At 42.7% G+C, this 13,518-nt stretch overlaps 1 long non-coding RNA gene across 1 annotated transcript in view; it reads left to right on the plus strand.

The window, feature by feature from the left end:
- The window catches only part of LOC119472604, a 27,393-nt gene extending 14,164 nt beyond the window's left edge, over positions 1-13,229 (plus strand). Inside the window, exons 2-3 of the long non-coding RNA XR_005201752.1 lie at positions 8,736-8,839; positions 13,136-13,229. This is a non-coding gene — a long non-coding RNA (uncharacterized LOC119472604). The remainder of the gene's footprint in view (positions 1-8,735; positions 8,840-13,135) is intronic.
- Positions 13,230-13,518: the final 289 nt, after the last annotated feature.

Below are 13,518 nucleotides of genomic sequence, written 5' to 3' on the forward strand. Positions count from 1 at the left end.
CCCACCTCAGCCTCCAGAAATGCTGGGATTATAGGCATGAGCCACCGTGCCTGGCCTGGTGTTTTTTTTTTTGTTGTTGTTGTTGTTGTTGTTTTTGAGACAGAGTCTCACTCTGTCTCCCAGGCTGGAGTGCAGAGGAGCAATCTCCATTTACTGCAACCTCTGCCTCCTGAGTAGCTGGGATTACAGGTATGCGCCACCATGCCTGGCTAATTTTTGTATTTTTTTTAGTAGAGATGGGGTTTGGCCAGGCTGGCCTCGAAATCCTGACCTCAGGTGATCTGCCTGCCTCGGCCTTCCAAAGTACTGGGATTACAGGTGTGAACCACCACGCCCAGCCTGTTTTTCTTTATTGTAAACTTTATAGAATGATTTTTCTTTTAAATTATATGGTTGTTTAACTTTGAGAAAAATAAAAATTTGTTTAAAAAGAAAGAAAAATGAGAGAGGTAGGACATTCTGCACTAGTGACATGAGCACAGATGTGAGAACTTGGAGTAGGAGGTCACAGGAAGTTGGTGAGGAGGTAGGAGGAGCAGGAGATGAGATTAGAAGCAAGGAAGCTGATTGTCAAAAAGTCAAAAACAATAGGTGCTGTCAAGGCTATGGAGAAAGGAAACACCTGTACGCTGCTGGTGGGAATGTAAAGTAGTTCAGCCACTGTGGAAAGCCGTTTGGAGATTTCTCAAAGAAATTAAAACAGAACAATCATTCAACCCAGCAATCCCAATACGGGGTATATATGCAAAAGAAAATACATTGTTTTACTAAAAAGACACATGCACTAGTATGCTCATGGCAGCAGTATTTACCGTAGCGAAGACAGGGAATCAATTTAGGTGCCCATTAACAGTGGATTGGATAAAGAAAATATGGTACAGATACACCATGGAATATAATGCAGCCATAAAAATAATGAAATCATGTTATTTGCAGCAACATGGATGCAGCTGGAGGCCATTATCTTAAGTGAATTAATGCAGGAACAGAAAAGCAAATATAGCATGTTCTGACTTATAAGCAGGACCTAAACCTTGGATACTCATGGACATAAAGATGGCAACAGTAGACACTGGGACTACTAGAGTGGGGAGATGGAGAGAAGGGCAAGAGCTGAAAAACTGACTGTTGAGTACTATGCTCACTACTTGGTTAACAGGGTACCCCAAACCTCAGCATCATGCAATATACCCAGGTAACAAACCTGCACATGGATCCCCTGAATCTAAAATAAAAGCTGAAATTATTTTTGTAGAAATAAAGGAAAAAAGAAAGCTAGAGGCAGGCCATGAAATGCTCACTTTGCCAAGCTGCAGAATTTTGACAGAAAAAATATTCTGAATGTGAATGAGTTAGCCCAGTGGCCAGGAAAACCTAATGGGAGTCATTTCCCTACAAGGGAGCTAGCTACCCATTCGCCTTGAAGAGCAGAGCTACAACCAATCCAATTTAATCAGTCAATCAGAAAAAGATGTCTGGTTCCATTTTGACTGTGTTAATGATTATTTTGAACTACTCTATTTCTCCTGTCTCAGAAAAGAGATAAATAGGAATTTGATACATTAACATGGACAAAAATGCTATGCAATTTTACTAAGCTTGAGTGCCAGGGAACAAATACAACAGACCTGTATGGGATTTACATTGGGCAACTTACTCGACTTCTCTGTGTTTCAGTTTTTCCATCATCTGTAAATTCTTTTTTTTTTTTTTGAGACGGAGTTTCACTCTTGTTACCCAGGCTGGAGTGCAATGGCGTGATCTCGGCTCACCGCAACCTCCGCCTCCTGGGTTCAGGCAATTCTCCTGCCTCCGCCTCCTGAGTAGCTGGGACTACAGGCATGCGCCACCATGCCCAGCTGATTTTTTTTTTGTATTTTTAGTAGAGACGGGGTTTCACTGTGTTGACCAGGATGGTCTTGATCTCTTGACCTCGTGATCCACCCGCCTTGGCCTCCCAAAGTGCTGGGATTACAGGCGTGAGCCACCGCACCCGGCCTGTAAATTCTCATAACACTATCTACTTCACAAGGTTGTTGGGGGATCTGATGAGCAAATACATGCAAAGTGCTCAAAACAGTGCCTGGAAGAAAGTAAATCCTATTTAAGAGTTTACTATTATTATTGGACATGCCTAGATGTCAAGTAGTAAATATATCTGGAAAAAATCTACTGAGGATCCAAATAATAGGGCAAATGACAATATTTTACTGTGTAGATGAGGACTGAAAACATAATACCTATCTGGACAAACAGGAGACAACATCTGAAAGCAATCAAAGGAGAATTAATAAAGAACAATTGGGTAAATTATCTGTGAACAATAGCCTCATAAATGTGCCATTTAAAACCTGGCTTTGAGCAGAAGGTTCACAGAGAAAGGGGGAGAGAGTGAGCGAGAAGGCGGGGAGTAGAATAGGCCATTATGGATAAATCTTCTGGAGCAAATATTAGGATAAATCTTATGGTCTTACGGAGCATGAGTGAATGATATGATCTGCATCCTATAAAAAGCAAAAGCCTCCTTTGGACACGGTCACAGACCCGTGCTCAATAGCAGAACATGCTTCATTATTCCATTTCGTTTGGCTCTTGCTGGGCCCCAGTTGAAAAGTCTATTCAGTCTCTTTTTGTTACATTTCCAAAATTCACATATTGGAAAAAGTTGAGAGGAGTATAGCAATCTTGACCTGGTGTGTGGAAGAAAAGAGGAATATGGAAAGTTTGTGATAAGCACCAAAGCCAGCTTGATGCTGACTTGACCCCTTGTGGCTAATGTTTGGAAGAGAGACATCGATTATTCTAATTAGCCATGGACAGTGGGATAAGAAACTGCAATGGAATATGCCTGCAGGAGGAATTGTACTGACTATGAGGAATATCTTACACAAGAACGGATCTATCAGTGGGACCTGCTGCCAATGGAGGCTAGGAATAGTGCTGGGAATCTTACGGGGTCAGAGACATAAACATGAACTCAAAGTTGACAGAATACTGTGATCACTTAAGTCCAGCCCAGGACAGTCTGCCCTCCCTCTTCCTCTGTGTATAAATTTCCTTTACTGATCTCGAAGCCAAGGACTGCTAGATGATCATGATAATTTTGTAGATGATTAAAAACACACTCAGGCGCATCTCATTCCAGCCACCTTCATGGCTGCTCAGTGCTGATTGATGGTGATAATTCTATTCCCCATGGTTTTCCTAAGGCTGCAATGGAAGCCCCTTTTGTTTTTGTCGGTATTCACTCCACCTCATGAGGAAACCACTGAGGGGTCCCTTTTACCGCCATTACTGCATGAGATCTAAGCAAATGGAAGAAGCAGGAAAAAGTGGTGTAGGGCTGGAAACACTAGTGCAGGCCTGTGGAGGGGTTTGTCAGTGCTGTCCTGCAGTCAGGTCAATTGTCCCATTCTCAAATAGCTTCTCAGAAATGTCTTTCCTGACCTTCCTTTTTAAAGTAGGCTCTTCTGACTGGGCCTGTGGCTCACACCTGTAAACCTAGCACTTTGGGAGGGTGAGGTGGGTGGATCACCTAAGGTCAGGAGTTCGAGACCAGCCTGGGTAACATGGCAAAACCCATCTCTACTAAAAATACAAAAATTTACCAGGTATGATGGCGGGCATCTGTAATCCCAGCAACTCGGGAGGCTGAAGCAGGAGAATCTCTTGGAGGTGGAGGCTGCAGTGAGCCAAGATCACACCATTGCACTCCAGCCTGAGACATAGAGTGAGACTATGACTCAAAAAAAAGAAAAAAAAAAAGAAAAAAAAAGAAAGAAAAAATTAAGTAAAAATAAATAAATAAATAAAGTAGACTCTTCCATGCCCAGAGGCAATACCTTAATCAGGCACCTCTTCAACAATTTATTTGCCACCTCGTCATCATCTGCCTCCCTCACTGAGTGCAAACTCCAAGAGCCAAGTCACATGTCACCTAACATCTAGGATGGTGCCTTGCATTTAAAAACTGTTTTTTGGAAGCTGGGCATGTTGACCTACGCCTACAATCTCAGCACTTTGGGAGGCTGAGGCAGGTGGACTGCTTGAGTTGAGGAGCTGAGTTCGAGACCAGACTGGGCAACACAGCAAAACCCCGTCTCTACAACTAGCCAGGCGTGGTGGTGTGCACCTGTAGTCTCAGCTCCTTGGGGGCTCTGCAGCAGGAAGATGGCTTGAGCCTGGGAGGTCAAAGCTGTTGTGAGCCGAGATTGTGTCACTGCACCCCAAACTAAGTGACAGAGCAGGACCCTGTCTCAAAAAATAAAAATAATGTATGTATATAGGACTATTATTTAGGGATTTTCTAGCTTGGGCAGGTTAAGATGTCTAGGAAAGTCTACATATTTTCTTTTGCTTTTCTTTTTTGAGACGGAGTCTTGCTCTGTCACCAGGCTGGAGCGCAATGGCATGATCTTGGCTCACTGCAACCTCTGATTCCCTGGTTTAAGCAATTCTCCTGCCTCAGCCTCCCAAGTAGCTGGGATTACAGGCACGCACCACCACGCCCAGCTAAGTTTTGTATTTTTAGTAGAGACAGGGTTTCACCATGTTGGCCAGGCTGGTCTCGATCTCCAGACCTTGTGATCCACCCACCTCCGCCTCCCAAAGTGCTGGGATTCCAGGCGTGAGCCACCACACCTGACCAGCCTGCATATTTTATTTGACTAAAGATGTGCATACAAGAGCAAGAGCTGAGACAGGAAAAAAACAAACTGATGAGAACAAAAGGCTGAAGTTCAAGATTCAAGCTTTCCCTCGACAGCCTGTAGATTCATGGGGCGATCACGTGTGCCGGCTTCCCTTCATCAGTCCTGGCTTATACCTGCTGTACTGGTATCATTCTTGGTAGTGTCCCTTTACAGCTTCAGAAGTTTCCTGGGTTGGATGATAAATTATATGTTAATGATATCTGTGAGGATCTGTTCCCTGCCTTTTGGTCCCTAGTCACAGTCACAGTGTTTGCTGAGACGATGATGAAATACTTGTAAGATGGTCGAAGATGTTACCGTAATTTTGGAGTTCACAAACGATGTAAGAAACCCTCAAATATTTCTTGACTCTCATAGTATGTTTCTCCTAAGATTCTGCCAGCCAGATGGTCTCTGTGATTCCTCTTGTTCATTACCCAAGGACGTCTGGAGCCATTGTTTCAGAGGGGCAGTGGATCTGCCCAATTTACGTGATCTGAAGACAGCTGTGTCTCAGTATCTTCCCAGATTTTCATAGAGATGTCAGTTCTATTCAAGGTCCTGCTCTCTTTAGGTCTCAGGAAAGTCTGGCCTTGAGAGCTCTTTGGAGGACAGTTAGAGAGAGGGGCTGTATTCATAACTGCACTTTCCTTTAAGGCTAAGGGGTTTTTCTTTGGCCAAGCTTTGAACACTGATTCCCTTCTCCTTAAGGATAAGTCTTTCTCCAGGAGGCTTGTGAGTCCTGAAGAGCGCTGAAGCCACACTGAGATATGTCAGAATCCTTGGGTCAACAGACAGCCCCATAAAGTCTGATAACACAGGAAACCATCGAGTGTATTAATGTGTCTGATCCCCTTAAAGTGGCCAATTAATGCCTGTTTTTTTTTTTTTTCTTTTTTTAGACGGAGTCTCATTCTGTCACCGAGGCTGGAGTGCAATGCCTCCATATCGACTCACTGCAAAATCTGCCTCCCTAGTTCAAGCAATTCTTGTGCCTCAGCCTCCCTTGTAGCTGAAATTACAGGAATGTGCCACCATGCCTAGTTAATTTTGTATTTTTTTTTTAGTTGAGATTGGGTTTCACCATGTTGGCACAGCTGGTCTCGAACTCCTATCCCATTAGGCCTCAAGTGATCCTAGTGCCTGTTTTTAAATGACTGGATAAAGTCCTTTGGAGTGATTTTAACAGGAATGTACATCACCCGTTATGCCACAATGGTGAGATGATTAATTTCCCAAACTGGTGAATGATGTGGCTAACGGGATATGGTGGAGTTTAGAAACAGCCTATTTGACAGTTGCTTGATATTTTCTTCTGGATGATGGCTTACAGATACTTGTGCATCTACGTTGCTTAAAGCTCTCCTTTATGATAGATGTTTCACTTATGGGATATGTGACATTTTTGGATGATGGCCAGGCTCGTTCCTGTAATCCCAGTGCTTTGGGAGGCCAAGGCAGGAGAGTCATTTGGGGTCAGGAGTTTGAGACCAGCCTGGGCAAAGTAGCAAGACCTCATTTTTACTGAAAATAAACAAAAGCCTGACATGGTGGCACATGCCTGTAGTCCCAGCCACTTAGGAAGGTGAGGTGAGAGGGTGGCTGGAGCCCTGGAAGTTGAGGCTGCAGTGAGTTTAGATCATCATGCCACTGCGTTCTAGCCTGAGTGACAAAGCAAGACCCTGTCTCAAAAAAAAAAAGTTAAAAAAATTTAAAAAGATTTTGTAGCTTCTGATTGCTGAGATTTTCCACTTTTGTAGAAAGTGTTGGAAAATGCTGTGAATGATCTTGAAGAATTTTGAAATACAGTAGCCAGACAGGAGGAGTAAGGTTAGAACTAGTATTTATTGGGTGTCTGTTACGTGTCGGGCACAGAGCCATGTGCTGCACAGCTGTTAACCCATTTTGTCCTCACAACAACCTTAAGAGGTAGGTACTCTTATTTTTCCACTTTACTTAGCTTCATAGAAGGGTTATGGACAAAGAAACTGTAGTTAAATGCTTGATACACCGTGTTGTACTGTAGCTGGGGAGGCCATGATCAACTTTCAGGAGCTGACTGCTCTGTTGAGAGCTCCTCTATGAGCAAAAGCTGCCTGGGTTTTAGCAAAAGAAGAAAATCGTTGTCAAGTAGAATGACAATTAATCCTGGGTTTCACAATTTATAAAGCCCAGTAAAAAGTAAATCCCAAAGCAGTAATGTGTTTCAAATATGAATATGTAACAGCTGTGCTCTTATTTCTTTGCTGAGTATAATTCTATTATTCCAAACATTTCCTCTGTGTTTAGAACAAATCCTACTTTTATTTTAATGTTCTGACTGTGCCAATCAACTGCCTATTCTGAATTTAGATCCAATTCTCTCTCTTTCTCTCTCTCTCTCTCTCTCTCTCTCTCTCTCTCTCTCCCCACCCAGAAGTCTTGTATACACAGGGCTAAAGTTCTAAAAGAGCAAATTGCTAAATTCTTAATCCTATTTCAACATCTGTTTATGCTTTTGGAATATATACATATTTAATGATTTTTAAAAGAAGTCTCCCCACTCCTATCTAAAAAAAATCCTCACAAATGAATACTCTCTCTCTCTCTGTCTTTCTTTTATTTTCCTTTCTCTCTTTTTTCTCTTTCTCTCCTTGTTACTCTCTCTCCCTCCAACCATCCCTTCTTTTTTTCCTTTTTTGTTTTTTAGGATGTTTCACGGGAAAATAATCCCTTAATGTCTGTGCTAGAAGTTTGAGGGGTGGGTAAATATATTTATGTTCCCTTCTGAGCCCTGAGCCCTGAGTCACTGAGTTTTTTTGTTTTTGTTTGTTTTGTAAAGCTAGCACCCATAAGCATGGTTGCACTGTCAAAACTAAACTAGCCTCCACGGAAAATATCAGCCAATCAACCAACTCATCCCCCAAAATGAAAAAATGATCCGAAAAACTTGAATCTAACAAAAAACCTGCCCAGGTAACTCAGGTCCTCACTTTGGATCAAATGCAGATGACCCTTTTGCCTAATTCTTCCTACTGTAAATAGAGGGCACGTCTCTGGAAATGCCAAATGAAAATTTATATATGAGCAATTCTTGAGAACTTCTTACCCTTTAAATATTCAGTCTCTTTTCCAGCTTGTTGTTATTATAAAATTCTTTTTCTTATAGGTTCCACCTTAGAAATGCCATTAGAGAGGGAGCAAGACTTTGGGAGGTGGTTGCTTTCCTGCCTATCTGCTCTTTCAGAAAGCATCTAGTAGTGGCTGGCGGGACATTATGCTGCAGGTGTTGGAAGGTCCTGGTTGGAATCTATGGCAGAGATGTGTCCCTACAAATCTATCACCAAATAGGATGGGCCCCATAGAAGCCTTTATGGTAGGGTTGGGATGAGAATCCTGGGAGGCAGAGATGCCAGAATTTTAAGTAGGAGGATGCTAAGGATGGCCTCCAAGCTGGAAGTGCATAGTGGGGAGGCAGGTATGTCCGACAGCTGCGTGTGTGTAGCGCTTCCTACAAGATTCAGATGAAACTTCTTTTGCTGATCAAAGAATGCAGAAGAGGGCAGCTGCTGATGGCCGTGGGTGCGGTGGGGAAGGAAGCCAATCCTTTCAGTCCCTTTGTGGAGTCCCCACCCAAGAGGTGCCCCCTGGGATAGAATCTGAACTTTGACCACACTGGAGCCTGGGTATGTTGGCGAACTGACGATGGGAGATGTGAGGCTAGCATGTTTGCTGAGTCTGGGAGAACGCTCACCTTCAGCAGGAGGGGAAGCAGGATTCCGGGTCTCCATCTCTGGAGGGGAGAGGTGCTTCCGGGCAACAGCCAGCGTGCAGGGGAGGGGTGGGCTTTTTATGGCACATGTGAGAGACCCCGAGGGACCCCAGGAAATAGGAAGCCTGGGAGTGAGGGGGAAGTCTGTGGGTGGGCAGGGCTGGGGGTCGAAGTTGGGGGTTTGGTGGGATTCGGAGGTTGGGGCTGGGGTGCGTCTTGTGTTGGGAAGTGTAGGCCAGCCCCAGCGCGGCTTGGAATTCTTATGATCAATGTGATCTTGTTTGCATCCATAGACGAGCGAAGTTTGGAGAAGCCTGGAGTTTGACCCATACTCTAGACAAGCCTGCCCACTGCACACCGTGTCAGTGCGTCTAGATGCACTTCACAGTCCTGACAGGTGAGGAGCCCTGCCTCTTAGGCTGCTGCGGGCACAGGCGCACAGCTTCTGATTCGATGGGCTCTCCATCAGCTTCCACAATGTCCCACAAGTCTGGTTTTCTTCCTAGCTTAATAAAGATTCCTGCACGCCCTCCCCTGCATCCCAACTCACATGTTCCGCCCAGGCAATGGCGCTGGCCTTTTTGGGCGGTGAGGTGACATTCCACTCAACATTGCACGCGTGCTATTTCAGTCACACGCCACAGGCAATTCTCCTTTATCAAAGGGAGCCAGCCCCTAACAACATTGTCAAGCATAGATCCTCGTGGACAACACTTTGCAGATGTCATATTTACTAAAGGTTAACTCTGCTTATCTTTAAATATGGTTGGATAAATCAAAGTCAGTTTGCCAAAATGTCTTAAGTTTTCAATTTCAGTCAACTGAAGTAAATGTTTTGGGGAGTCTGCTGTGTATCAGGCACTGGCTCAAGCATTATCATCTTACCAGTGCCCTTTGGGCACTAGTTATTCTTGCAAAAGGTATAGAGGGTTTTTTTTTAAGTATTTACCATTACTGATACTTTCATAAAATAACATCTTTTTTCATTATATCTTAATTTTTTTTTTTTTTTGCTGGTATATGGGAAAGTAGTTTAAATGTTTTTCTTACTTGTCACTTCATTGAAAACTTTTGTTAATTCTAACTTTGAAATCTCTATTTCCGCCCTTTGTGGCTTAGGACTGTATCATTTGCAAATTTTTCTCTCTATGTGCAATATTTATATCTCTGAATAAAATTTCTAAGCATTTTGTAACTCAGTGGAGACTTTTAAGTCAAATTATAAGAAGTGCCAAAAATTTACTTTATTTCCATTAGAACTAATATGATACATTTGGTTATGTGGATGCATAATATGTAATGATGAAGTATGTTCTTTGTGGATGGCTGCAGCAGTTTAACATAATTCAATTTTATTTCTTGCCAGAGCATATATTCCAGCATGTAAGTTACTTTTGGAAGTTATATTTATAGAGCAACTGTACCAGAGAAGAGATTTAATAAATATTTCACTGAAAATTTGATTAAGTGTCATATATGAGCTTTTGTAATCTTTGCCTTTTAATCCTCAAGTTGCATATTTATTAAATATGTTGGATTCTTGGGCATCTGGTCCATGTAACAGGCTGGTCCCTGGGAGAAGGGTGGGACAAGTACTAGGTCCTGGAAAAGAAAATAGGAGTCTGTGGTGTAGGTCTTTCTGGGAAGAGATGGTGGTTCATAGAGATGATGTCCACCTGAGCTCAGACATACACAACAGGATGGAAAGTCTGTAATGAATGCTTTGAACATGAAGACTTGTTTGTAACACAAGATATTTTTAGATCTCTTTATAGGTGTGTCAGTACCTAGTTATGGCCTCTCAGCTCTAACCCCATCCTTCATTGCCTGCTCTATGATAATGGAGCTGGGCCTTGTGAGTATCTCCCCTTTGCAGCTGGCATGTTGTTAAGCTCTGTCAACAGAGGGCGCTAGATGGGCAGGAAAGAAGAATGGGCATCATCACTTCCATGTTCCAGTGTTCTGGTTTTGTCTGTTTCTTTTAAATCCTACTGTGGTAGCCAGTGGCACGAGTGGAGGACATCCAGTGGTGCTCACCTTCATTGAGCTTCAGGGGCACCCCACAGGCAGATTCTCAGTGAGGCTAGCAGGCACCTTAGTGGTCAGCTGCTCAGCCTTGAGCCTCCTTCACCTTAGCAGGGTGTTTCCTGATTGCCAGTTCCAGCTGCAGCTCCTTGCCCATAGCTTGGACTACTAGCAACCAGTGGGAGGCTTCTAGCCTGCCAGTCCCAGCTCATGTTACTCTGCCTGCCACCCTCTGCCTAGCCCAGGTGGACTGGCTCTGGCTCAGGAAAACCCAGAGGTTTTCTCCACCAGCCTGTGAGCTGCAAGCACACCTCTTCCAGTGAGATCTGAATCCCAGCCTTGGAGAAGTGGGTCCTCTCCTTTTTACCTTTGTTTTTCATTGAGTACTCTCCTTGGGGATTCTTTAGAGTTCTCCTTACCCCTATAACTACAAAAGTTCATATATGACACTTCATCAAATTTTCAGTGAAATATTTATTAAACCCCCTCTTTGTCCCTATGTTCTATTTATCTCTGGGATGTAGTTAATCCTCTGTTTTAATTAACAATTCTTTGCATTAAACTTTCCCTGTTAAAACTCTTGTGTGATTTCTTTTGTCTTCTTATTAGGCCCCTACCGATTCAAGATGATAGTACGTAATTGATAGACATGTTGAGTTTGTTCCCATATATGATTTATTTCCTTCTTATGTAAAGCCTAGAGTAAGGAGAAGTCAGGAGGCTGGCAGGAGGTCGGAGCTCTGTGGTGCTGGCCTTAACAGGTGCATGCCCTTAGAAGCTGTCAGCTGCACCCAGTGGGGCTGGACCCCAGGCATCTGCTACCCAGACTCACTGAAGATTTCCGCATCTGATGAAACCTCTGGGGAGATTGAATGAGAACTGATGAGTGAACACTGGCCTTGCCTCTGGGTGACGGGAGCTCGGGGAAAAACCATTTGAATTTCCTGCCTGTCCAGAGGGATGGGAACTCAGAATTGGAATTAAGCTGAGTTAAAGAGAGTAAATATGACCTTTTCAGTGTATCTGCTTTGTAGTAGTTATACTTTTTATGTCAAATCACTCAGAAAAAATGTAAAGATAAAAATGGATTAAATTTAGTAATGCCTTACATAACCTTACGTTTTATGATTTACAAAGTGTTTACATACATTTGAAACCAGTACATATAGCACTTTATTTGTTTTGTCTATAGACATGGGGATTTTCTGCTGGAAGGAAGTAACTCTCAGCCCCACTGGGATCAGAGGCTCACAGCTCTGCTAGCTTGAAAAGGTTGTTGTAATTATAAGAATGGAAATAGTACTGATAGTCAAGAGCTTGTTAGTACATAGAATGGTGATGATATCATCTTTTGAAAACTCTTAAGAGGCTGCAATCTGGCTTTCATTTGCAAATCTCTGTTCCCACCCTTAGTTTTTCTTTGTTCATATTTTGAGAGGATAAACAATCACTTTTTTTTTTTTTGCATTGGAATATGAACTATTCCCAAGAGAAGATGCTCCTGTAAGGGAAAGGCACTGGCCCTGCTTGGGCCAGATAGAGAATGACATTGAATGAGAAATTGGCTGCTGCCACCAGCTGAGATGATGCCAGAAGAACAAAATGGCCTGGAGCTTGCTCCTATCCACCCAGCTACCCACCCTCCTTCTTCCTCATTTCTGTTTCCCCAATTTTTTGCCTCTGATGTGCCCTCAGTCATATTTTTTATTTCTCTACCCTTCTTATTTTAAAATTTGTATACTAATACTTATAAAGATGTCATGAATAGTTAACAATTAATATCAAATTTACTAATCAATAAACGATATAATTATAATAATTTATAAACAATAAAGTATAAACATGCTCATATTTATAGAGACATAATGAATATATTTTTTATTTGTATAAATTTAAGGAAGTTTGGGAGGCCAAGGCAAGTGGGTCACCTGAGGTCAGGAGTTCGAGACCAGACTGGCCAACAAGGCGAATCCCCATCTCTACTCAAATACAAATATTAGCTGGACCTGGTGGCAGGCAGCTGTATTCCCAGCTGCTCAGAAGGCTGAGGCAGGAGAATTGCTTGAACCCAGGAGGCAGAAGTTGCAGTGAGCCGAAATCTTGCCATTTCACTCCAGCCTAGGGGACAAAAGCAAGGCTCTATGTTAAAAAAAAAAAAAAATTAACGGGTGTAAGTGCAACTTTGTTTCATGGTTATATTGTGTAGAGGTGAAGTCTGGGCTTTTAGTAAAATAATCACCTGAATTATATACATTTTGTGCATTAAGAAATTTCTCATCCTTTACCTCCTTCTACCCTTCTGAGTCTCCACTGTCAATTATTCCACACTCTATGTCCATGTGACCACATTATTTAGCTCCCACTTATAAGTGAGGACATGCAATATTTGACTTTCTGTTTGAGTTATTTCACTTAAGACAATGGCCTCTAGTTCCATCTATGCTGCTGCAAAAGACACAATTTTATTCTTTTTTATGGCTGACTACTATTTCATGGTGTATATATACCACATTTCTTCATCTAATCATCTGTTGATGGACACTTAGGTTGATTCCACATCTTTGCTACTGTGAATATTGCTGTTATAAACAGATGAGTGCAGGTATCTTTTTGATATAATGATTTCTTTTCCTTTGGATAATGATATGGTTTGGCTGTGTCCCCACAGCAACTCTTCCTGTTCCACAGCAACCCTTCCTGTTCTGCAGCTGCTGCAGGTGATCCCCAGGCAAGCAGGGTCTGGAGTGGACCTCCAGCAGTCCTAAAGCAGAGGAGCCTGACTGTTAGAAGGAAAACTAAGAAACAGAAGGAAATAACTTCATCATCAACAAAGAGGACATCTGCTCAGAGACCCCATCCGGAAGTCACCAACTACAAAGACCATAGGTAGATAAAGCCAGTAAGATGGGAAGAAACCAGCACAAAAAGGATGAAAACACTCAAAACCAGAACACCTTTCCTCCAAGGGATCACAACTCATCAGCAAGGAAACAAGACTGGATGGAGAATGAATCTGATGAACTGACAGAAACAGACTTCAGAAAGTGGGTA

Source organism: Cebus imitator, unplaced genomic scaffold (genome assembly GCF_001604975.1).
Source record: "Cebus imitator isolate Cc_AM_T3 unplaced genomic scaffold, Cebus_imitator-1.0 Scaffold6, whole genome shotgun sequence".
Taxonomy (NCBI): domain Eukaryota; kingdom Metazoa; phylum Chordata; class Mammalia; order Primates; family Cebidae; genus Cebus; species Cebus imitator.